The sequence below is a fragment of the Salminus brasiliensis genome, chromosome 1 (genome assembly GCF_030463535.1).
Source record: "Salminus brasiliensis chromosome 1, fSalBra1.hap2, whole genome shotgun sequence".
NCBI classification, from domain to species: Eukaryota; Metazoa; Chordata; class Actinopteri; order Characiformes; family Bryconidae; genus Salminus; species Salminus brasiliensis.
In genome coordinates, this window is record NC_132878.1 from 760898 (window position 1) to 770897 (window position 10000).

Sequence of the window (10000 nt, forward strand, 5' to 3'; positions counted from 1 at the left end):
TGAGCCAGAATCTCCAGATCAGTTCAGGAGACTAACAGTCCCCAAACCTCTAGTGTGGTTTAGTGCTCCTTTAGGGTCTTTTGGGTGTTGGACCCACAACAGGGTCATTAACAGTCCCTGTCTGTCCTGGTGGCACTGTGCTCCCCCCACTAGACTGAAGTGCATCTGAACCTAAAGGGCTGGAAAAGACCGATGGAGGAGAATCATGATCATGGTCTGTGTTGCACAGCTTGCTTTGTCTGAGAACAGGCTGGGCAGATCCAGATCAGAGGTGGAAGTGTCCTCCTCAAGACCAGGTGCTATGACCTCCACTGGCTGCCATGCTCCAGCATGCTGGCGCTCCCAGGAGGAGTCTAGTGCAGTGTGAGGGTGGTAGGGCTTGAGCTTGTGGTGGTGAACCACCTTCACTTTTGATTTTGAGTGTTTTTAATCTGATACATCAGATCGTCCAGCTGTTCTAAGATGAAGTCAGACCCCTCGTATGATGGGAGAACCTTTCCGGCGTTGTTTCGTACACGGTTCTGGTTCTTTAATACTGCGTCACCAATACTGTAACTGGCCTTGTGAGCATTATGATACTGTTCTTTACACGCTCAACAGACTCACCCAGTGCTTCTCCTGCGATCCTGTGGGTGAGTTCCTGCCTGTCTCGATGTTGGAGAACTGACTCTGGAGGTGTCCTGGAACTGTCTTGGTCAGGTGGCACTTCAGAAAGGCGTTGGAGCATTTTAGGGATGATGTCATCCAGATACACCATACATGTCTCCCACTGCAGGCCTGCTAGGACATGCTCCATCAGGCACTGGAGCGTAAACTCCAAGAATACGCCTTTCCTGCTACAGAGAGCAGCAGCTTATGGGCTCTGGGTGTTACCGTAACTTGCCGGTAACCGGAGGCCAGCTCTAGAGTACTGAACCATTTGGCAGCTGAGAGTCTCCAGCGTGTCTTGGATGCACGGGAGAGGATACACATCTTTTACAGCACTCGCATTCAGGGCCCTGTAGTCCACACACAGGCAGTGAGTCTGGTCCTTCTTGCGTACCAATACTATTGGTGACGTCCAGCTGCTGTTTCTTTCTTCACCTTTACTGCAGTCGTTCCAGGATTATACAGCCTGAGGGGGATTTGCTGGTTGGGCTGTGCTGTCCACTAGGAGGCGATGTTTTTCCACAAAGCCTTTAGTTGGGTTCAGCATGACATCACCTTGAACAGGTTCACAGAGGTGTGCATACCCTGGAATGATGTATTCACTCCTAGCTTCGAGAACAGTTGTGAGCGCTACTCTGACAACATGAACTTTGGGTTTGTTGTTTGGGTTAAAGTGAGGCACTTGTTCCCCCAATAGCTTTTCCTCAGTGGTCCATCAGCTATTGGTCAGTTGTGATGTCATCAGTACATTGGATTTGAGATCATTCTCATTCAGAATCACTGTTGGGCTGCAGGAACTCACAGGACCAGTGGAACCCACATTCTCTCTCTGTGTTCCAGGTTCTAGTTCTGGCTTTTTTGACTTTAAAGGATGCTGTTCTAACCGTTGTGAGGTGAGTGCCCAACAAACCCCATGTTCACTCCTCAGTGCACACTTCTACCCTTCACATCTATAATCAGTACTGGAGGACACTTCATCAGTGAAGTCTTGGTCGTCTTTCACCACTTTAAACAACTAAAACATCGTCAAGCAGCAATGTTGGACTTTTCTAACCTGTTAAATTCAGTAAATGATCAGTAGTCTGGGTTAAAGTGTAGAGTCTGTGACTCTGTAGAGGAAGTGACTCTACAGCCAGACATTAAAACCCAGCAGAAGATCAGAGTTTTCTAGATCTTCTGTTAATGTAACGAGCTCCGTTTGGTCTGACGGAGGGTAAGATAAGGTGGATGGGGGGGGGGGGGTTTCTCAGTAAACTGTACAGCGGTCATTGGGGTCACTGAGCGCTTTAGACAGTGTCGGGGGACAAATGAACATTTAGCCTAAGATGAAGCTCAAAGGAGATCAGATAATGGTCTGATATTACTGAGCTCTGAGGTAGAATATTTAGCTGATCAATGCTAAAACCCAGGATCAGGACTAGATCTAGGGTATGGTTACAGTGATGTGTGGGTCCAGTTACAGTTTGTGTGATTCTGACAGAATCTAAGATCGATGCCTTTGTTAATGGATGGTCTGCTTTTTCAAAGTGAATATTAAAGTCTCCTACTATTATAACTTTGTCTCTGCAGCAAAATCACTAAATTCTTTTAAACATTCAGAGTCGGGCCCTGGAGGCCTATAGATATGAATCAGTGTGAAAGTATTTTTATTAGTGTCTGGATTTGATATATTAATGTAGAGAAGCTCAAAAGAAGTGAAGGTGTTACAGTGCTGTTGAATAATCTCTAGTGTATTCTGGTAGATTATACATACTCCACCTCCTCTGCCTGATAATCTAGGGCTATGTACATATTTATAGCCTGTGGGGGTGGCTTCATTTAGAGCTATATATATATATTGATCCAGGTTTCAGTGAGGAGAAAATATCTAGTTTCTGATCACATATCATTTCATTTATGATCACTGCTTTTGAGGATAGTGATCTAATGTTAAGTAGACCGAGCTTTAGGTCTGAGGTGCTGCTGTTATCATTTGATAGAGAGATTTTAACACTGATTAAATTATTAAAACAAGCTGATCTAGATGTCCTCTGTTTGTGTTTAATTCGGGGCACAGACACAGTCTCAATACAGTGAAACCTGAGTGGCGCCTCAGAGCCTCAGAGCAGCTCTCAGACGGTGGGTTTAGCCAGTCTGTCTGCGGCCTGGTCCCGGCTCTGGACTGTCAGCAGCCTTTTACACTCCTCTGATTAAACTGATTAAAGACTGATGAGTCTTGTTGGAGTTGAGCTGTTATTGTTGAGTCGAGCAGTTATTGGTCAGTGCTGGGAGAGTTCAGTTCTGAGAGAGTTTATTATTGAGCTTGTGATTGGTCAGAGAGTCAGACTTTACCAAATATGAACTTGCGTTGTGATGCACTGAAATGTTTAGTTCTTAAAAAGGAAAAGAACACGGGGTGACTCTAAACTAAGCACAGCGGTCTAGCACCTAGACTGAGGCGTTGTTTCTTATCACTTGGGGATATGACTCGATTGGCTGAATAGACAAAGACCTCAACCACAGTTTGCTGGCTCAGTAACAGGAAGCTTTTTTCACAAACATGTTAAACAGAATGCTTTTTTATCTCCTCTCCCCATCCCCCATCTGAAGTTCTGTATATATTAGAACCCGTATATCACTCTTCTCTGACAAAGATCTGTTCTACATCAGGATGAAGGTCCTTACTCTGCTCTGGCTGCTGGGGGTCGCCTCACTGACTGTGGCCGAGGTTGTGCAGTCATTTAAAGCTACGTGTTCTCAGTTCTTCATCCTAAACCTACACACTCATGAAGTGGTCATTCCTACTGTCCTGAAGGGAGCTCAGTATAAGCACATCTGTCAGCGCTGGAAAGAAAAGTACAGATATGCCACTCTGTATGACACCAAGCGCAGGATTCCGGTCTACTCCGCCTACAAGTTTGAAGGTAAACAGATCTTCAAACAGGACAGTGAGTGGAAGACAGAACCTCAGGTGAGGGAACATGTTTGTTTAAGTGCTGAGTGTTACTGAGTCCATTTAAGTTGGTCTGGTCATGATCAGCATGACCAATCAGACCCTACTGATGTGAAGTTTGTACACATTGTTTTCTTTTAGAGAGAATTCCTAATCCAACTGTTTCAGACCAGAAATTGCAAAAGTTTTCTCATGGTCAGAAAAATGGTTTTATTTAATCAGATTGGAAACAGGCAACAGATGTTGTCCTATGGTCTTAATCTAATTATTTAAAGAAGAACTTATACATACACTGGTTCCCCCCACAGGAATTGTGGAAATGAGGAAATCAGTAAATACGGTTTAAAACATGCCTTTATCATTGAAGTCAGAAGACATTCCAGTTACTGACAGGAAACAAAAGACTAACCTCTATATTTATAGAGTCTTGGCATGTTTATGCCTCCTGTAATTCCAGTCTAAAGCAATCACACCCCTCTTCATAGCCTCATGATCAGTCCCCACACCCAGAGTCTCTCCCAAGTTCTCAATTCAGATTAGTCTGTGTATGTTGGTCTGCCTTTGAGGAACCCTGTTTGGTGGGGTGGATTAGATATGGGGTTTCTCTTCTATTAGCTAATGCCTTGCTTATGTTTTGTGTCAGTAATGAAGAGTAATAGAGGTCAGTATATGGAGGGTATGGTTGGCTCTTTGTTAGGTTTGAGGTGGAGGAAAACTGTGGTTGTATTGATATCAGAGGGAAGTCTCATATTCTGTTTGATTTCCATGGTTCATTTATTGAAGCATGGTGTTAATATTGACCAGAAATGCTTGTAGAAGTCAGCAGGAAACCCTTCAGGACCTTGTGCTTTATTGTTAAGCATTTGATTTAATGCTCTGTGAAATGTTTCTGTCGATAATGGTTCTTCTAATGTCTGTTTTTAATGTCTATATTTTAGAGACAAGTGTTAATATCTTCCAAATTTGGGACATGGTGTGATGAATATAGTTTTACAGAGTAAATTCCTAATGTGTCGTTCACTTCTTTTGTTAAGACGGTTAGTTGGAGTTTGTAGTAGGAGTATTTCTTAACCCTTAGTGTGTTTTTTCTGTGGAGTTGTTTACTATTTAGCTTTTCTTTGATTTGTTCTTTGATGTTAATAATTCAATTACTAAATTCTGTATTCTTCTTTTTCTTATATGTAAAATAGGTTATTATTTCCCCTCTTAACACTGCCTTTCCAGTGTCCCATAATGTTGTAGATTGGGTTTCTGGTGAATCATTTATATCTAGAAAAAAAATGCCCATTCTCTTTTGATGTGAGTGGAGAATCCAGGACCTGAATGAGGGTGAATTTGCATATGTATGATGTTCTGATTAGTTGTTGATTAGAATGTAATTTATGTGTGAAAGCAAGAAAGAAAATGTATATATATATATATATATATATATATATATATATATATATATATATATATATATATATATATATATATATATTATTATTATTATTATGATTATGATTATTATTTTTGTTTGTTTCTTCCACACATTTGTGCGATTAATACAGCTCAGTTTCGTAGATGAGTCGAATAAATTTAAGATTAAAATGAAAAATCTCCCGTAGAAACGCACTGACGGAATGTTGAGGTTTGATTTGTGACTGACAGCGTGATGTCACACACACACACACACACACACACACACACACACACACTCACACTCAGCTCAAGGTGGAACTGATCTTAAGGTGGAACTGATCTTAAGTAGCACAGGATTTTAAGGTGGAACTTTTAAGTTTATAATGACCCTCAATTTTAGGTTGGAACATTAAAATTAAGTTGGCACCGGGAACACCATAACAACCACCTAGCAACCTCACAACAACCATCTGTGAAACCATAGGAATTGTCTAGCAGCACCATACCAACCACTAATGAGGTCAAAGCAACCACCTAGCAACCCCACAGCAATCATGTGGGACACCATAGCAACCACCTAGCAACTCCATAGTAACAACCTGGGACACCATAGCGACCACCTTGCAACACCATAGTAACCACCTAGCACAAGTACTTAAGAAGTACTAGCCACAGTTCAAGCACTGTTGTAGTTCTTTCAGGAAGCCTGTGTTACCTAGGTGCCATCTGCCCCTCTACAAAGGTGCCACACTGAGCCTCTGTTTGAGAGTGTTTTTATGCAGAGTCCAGCAGGTGTGTCTGATCAGCTGTGATCAGCAGAATTCAGAGCTGGGGCTTCTGGGAAATAGAGTTTTCAGAGCTGTCCCAGCTGCTTTCTCTCTACACTGCCTTGCACCCCCTGCTGGTGACCGACGGTGTGAACCCTTACATTCTGCATATACCAGAATATACTTGAATGAATAGGTTAGACATTGCAGGAATGGTGGTGCCAGCAGACTGATTTTCATATGACACTGACTGATGCTTTAATAAAGGTAAAGAAGTGACATTTCTTAACTGTCTTTGAATTTAAAGACAGTTATGACTCCTAACGGTACTTGGGGCCATTTTCTGAGCATGTACACAGCAGGATGTCTGGGTTAATGAGGTAGTGGTTTATCTGGGGGTGAACAGTGTGATTTACTGTTAGTTACAGTGAGATTATCTGTGCTGCTAACGTCTTTCTGCACTCTTCTCTCCAACACAGCTCGATAACCGTCCGGGCAAAGAGATGATGAGGATGAGTTTACACGATGAGGAAAAGCTTCCTTTTAGACATCAGGCTCGAACAATGACTACAATCGGGGGTGTGGCTACAGCAGAGGCCACTTGTTCCCGAAAAGTTATGCAGCAGATGGTGAACAGGCAGAGTCCACCTTCACACTCACCAATGCAGCACCGCAGATGCAAGAAAGCAATGAAGAATGGGCAAAACAGGTGGAGATACCGATGTGCAAAGAGATAGAGAACATTTGTGCGCCAAATAAAACCCACCCGGCGTACATTGTCACTGGAGTGGTTCCAGGAGAGAAGTGGCTGACAATAGAAAGGGGAAGCAGAACCATTGAACAGGGAGTCAACATTCCCAGTCACTTCTGGTCTGCTTATTCCTGCATTAATAAGAAGACCACCAGACGATTTTCCAACGCCTACCTTGCTCAGCAGATCTATGAAATAAAACCTGATCGCAAAACCAAATTTAAGAAAAACAACATGACTGTTGTTGATCTGGAACATAAGCTCTCTGAGCTGTATCATCAGAAATTCCATGTGTTCTAGAAAGGTTTGCTGTTGGCCACCACTGCTAAGGCCTTACACACTGCTTTCCCCATGCAGATTATTCACACATCAGAGGTGTATTTAAAACATGTGTCCTAATGAAGCCTTTCACACCAAGCACAATTTATCAGAAGGCAAAAATGCAAACCCTGAACCCCTGAACTCTCTGTGTATCCTCCTCACCTGTAGAGGGAGCTGCGTCTCCAAGACCTGTTCACCAACAGCTCAAACTCAGTTAACGTGAAGCTGAGCTGTGTGTAGAAGCACTTCCTAAGGTTTATCTCTCAAACAACTGTTCCTTTTTCTTTCACTCTTCAGCCTGTCTCAAATCACACTTCTCTCCTATGTAGTGCACTTTGTAGGCTGTGAAATAGCAGCACCTCCACCAAACAGTGCATGATCCGTCTGATCTACGTCAGTTAAATTCAGCAGTTGGTTAGACTACCCTCTATCCAGCCTGCTGTCACTGTTGACCATTTCTGTGTTGTTCTGTAGTGCATAGTGTAGGTAAGGAGGCATGTGAGGAGTGTGATGTGATTTGAGATGGTGCCTATAGTCTCTTCTCTGAAAGACTAAGGTGTGCAGGTTAGTGGTGAAAGGAAAAGAGAGAGTTTCAGAGTGGAGGTTCAGCTTCAGGGGTGGAGCTGCCTTTAGAGACGGTGCTGCCCCAGACTGCGCTAGCTTCTTATTCTTAACCCTAGTCTGACTTTACAGAAACATTAGCCTTATATTCCACTGGGATGAAACCAGACCGCTCACTGAATCACCCTGTGTGTGTGTGTGTGTGTGTGTGTGTGTGTGTGTGTGAATAGTGGTTTATGGTTGAATCTGATCTTAAACATGACTGTGTCTGTCTGAGCTTAATAAAAACGGTTCACTGTGCTTCTGAACAACTCTCTCTCTCTGTTCTTACACACACTCACACTCAGTCACCGTCTGTACGTACACACACCAGCTTAGAGTGAAGACAGAAACAATGCTGACACTCATCTGCTGTGTGAAAGAGTGCTCAGAGTGTGAGATCAGAGGTTCACCCCACTGTGACAAACCAGTTACAACAGCTTCCATGTGAAAGAAAGGGGTCAGAAATGAAGTGATGAGACTGGTTCAGATTCAGAAGGAATAATGGAAGCATCAGCCAAGTCTAACATTAAGTCTGAGAGTTTAGTTCTAGAGTCTTTTGGACCTAAAAGAAGAACCGAGGTTTTGTCACTGTTGAGGAGAAGGAAGTTATGTGACATCCAGAGTTTTATATCCTTTACACAGTCCTCCATTTTCTGTAATCTAGGTTTATCATCAGGTTTGGCTGATATATAGAGCTGTGTGTCATCTGCAGAACAGTGGAAATTAACACCATGTCTGCTTATAACTGAGCCCAGTGGTAACATGTATAATGTAAATAATAGCAGTCCTAGAATAGAGCCTTGTGGAACTCCATATCTTACCATCACCCAGGTTTCACCGTATTGAGACTGTGTCTGTGCCCCGAATTAAAGCCAATCATAGAACATCTAGATCAGCTTGTTTTAATAATTTCATCAGTGTTAAATTCTTTCATTCCAACGATAACAGCAGCACCTCAGACCTAAAGCTCGCTCTACTTAACATTAGATCACTAACCTCGAAAGCAGTGATCGTAAATGAAATGATGTGATCAGAAACTAGATGTTTTTTCCTCACTGAAACCTGGATTAGACCTGATCAATATACAGCACTAAATGAAGCGCCGTACCTTAAAACAAACAGTGCAGAAACTAGAGGGGAAACGGCGGACCACCAAACTAGAGGTGTTCCACTCTGCGTGGAAGGACAGCCTTAGTCAATATAGAAAGACTCTCATTAAAGCTCGCTCAGCGGATTTGACCTCACTGATCCAGAAAAACTAAAACAATCCCAGAGTTCTTTTTACTGAGATCTCTAAACTTACTAAAAGCCAGGCAGATTCTCAACCCCAGATTCCAACATCTTTAACCAGTCATGTGTTTATGGAATATTTTAATAATAAAATAGAAAATATTAGACAACAAATCCAACCCTGCTTATTAGATCAAACATGGCCGTCACCTGGTGGAGCTGCTTTAGAACAGAACTTAGTTGTAGAACAAAGGCTGGAAGCCTTCTACCCACTTCCACAGCCTGAACTAGAACTAATGATTTCCTCAGATAATTCTACAACCTGTCCACTCGACCCGATTCCCTCTAAAATACTAAAAGAAATTCTCCCAATTATAATCAGACCTCTTTTAACAATAGTAAACTCATCCCTTAGCTTAGAGCATGTTCCCCAAACCCTTAAAATAGCAGTTATAAAACCTTTAATCAAGAAACCAAATCTTGATCCTAGTGTATCGTCTGATTATAGACCCATCTCCAACCTCACTTTCACAGCCCTTCAGACCCAATCACAGCCCAGAGACAGACCTTCAGACCCAATCACAGCACAGAGACAGCCCTTCAGACCCAATCACAGCACAGAGACAGTCCTTCAGACCCAATCACAGCACAGAGACAGCCCTCCAGACCCAATCACAGCACAGAGACAGCCCTTCAGACCCAATCACAGCACAGAGACAGTCCTTCAGACCCAATCACAGCACAGAGACAGCCCTTCAGACCCAATCACAGCACAGAGACAGTCCTTCAGACCCAATCACAGCACAGAGACAGTCCTTCAGACCCAATCACAGCACAGAGACAGCCCTTCAGACCCAATCACAGCACAGAGACAGCCCTTCAGACCCAATCACAGCACAGAGACAGCCCTTCAGACCTAATCACAGCCCAGAGACAGTCCTTCAGCCCCAATCACAGCACAGAGACAGCCCTACAGACCCAATCACAGCACAGAGACAGTCCTTCAGACCCAATCACAGCACAGAGACAGCCCTTCAGACCCAATCACAGCACAGAGACAGCCCTTCAGACCCAATCACAGCACAGAGACAGCCCTTCAGACCCAATCACAGCACAGAGACAGTCCTTCAGACCCAATCACAGCACAGAGACAGTCCTTCAGACCCAATCACAGCACAGAGACAGTCCTTCAGACCCAATCACAGCCCAGAGACAGCCCTTCAGACCCAATCACAGCACAGAGACAGCCCTTCAGACCCAATCACAGCACAGAGACAGCCCTTCAGACCCAATCACAGCACAGAGACAGCCCTTCAGACCCAATCACAGCACAGAGACAGTCCTCCA